This window comes from Giraffa tippelskirchi, chromosome 4, assembly GCF_054371585.1.
Source record: "Giraffa tippelskirchi isolate mGirTip1 chromosome 4, T2T-mGirTip1v1.2.pri, whole genome shotgun sequence".
NCBI classification, from domain to species: domain Eukaryota; kingdom Metazoa; phylum Chordata; class Mammalia; order Artiodactyla; family Giraffidae; genus Giraffa; species Giraffa tippelskirchi.
In genome coordinates this window covers 12822690-12823820 of record NC_137278.1, presented here as the reverse complement: position 1 = coordinate 12823820, position 1131 = coordinate 12822690, and positions in this window count along the sequence as shown.

The following is a 1131-nucleotide window of genomic DNA, read 5'->3' as shown; positions in this document are numbered from 1 at the left end:
CCAAGGAGTATACGTCTTTTAATTTCATGGCTGCAGTTACCATCTGCAGTGATTTTGGAACCCAAAAATAAAGTCTCTCACTGTTTCCACTGTTCCCCCATCTATTTGCCATGAAGTGATGGGACCAGATGCCATGATTTTAGTTTTCTGAATGTTGAGTTTTAAGACAACTTTTCCACTCTCCTCTTTCACTTTCATCAAAAGGCTCTTTAGATCTTCTTCACTTTCTGCCATAAGGGTGGTGTCATCTGCATATCTGAGGTTACTGTTATTTCTCCCAGCAATCTTGATTCCAGCTTGTGCTTCATCCAGTCCAGCATTTCTCATGATGTACTATGCACATAAGTTAAATAAGCAAGATGACAATATACGGCCTTGACGTACTCCTTTCCCAATTTGGAACCAGTCTGTTGTTCCATGTCCACTTCTAACTGTTGCTTCTTGACCTGCATACAGATCTCTCAGGAGGCAGGTCACGTGGTCTGGTATTCCCATCTCTTTCAGAATTTTCCACAGTTTGTTGTGATTCACACAGTCAAAGGCTTTGGTCCAGTCAATAAAGCAGAAGTAGATGTTTTTCTGTAACTCTCTTGCTTTTTCGATGATCCAGTGGATATTGGCAATTTGATCGCTGGTTCCTCTGCCTTTTCTAAATTCAGCTTGAACATCTGGAAGTTCCTGGTTCACGTATTGCTGAAGCCTGGCTTGGAGAATTTTGAGCATTACTTTGCTCGCACGTGAGATGAGTGCAATTGTGTGTTAGTTTGAGCATTCTTTGGCATTGCATTCCTTTGGAATTGGAATGAAGACTGACCTTTTCCAGTCCTGTGGCCACTGCTGAGTTTTCCAAATTTGCTGGCATATTTAGTGCAGCACTTTCACAGCATCATCTTTTAGGATATGAAAGAGCTCAACTGGAATTCCATTACCTTCACTAGTTTTGTTCATAGTGATGCTTCCTAAGGCCCACTTGACTTCACATTCCAGGATGTCTCGCTCCAGGTGAGTGATCACACTATTGTGATTATCTGGGCTGTGAAGATCTTTTTTGTATAGTTCTTCTGTGTATTCTTGCCACCTCTTAATATCGTCTGTTTCTCTTAGGTCCATACCATTTCTGTCCTTTATTTT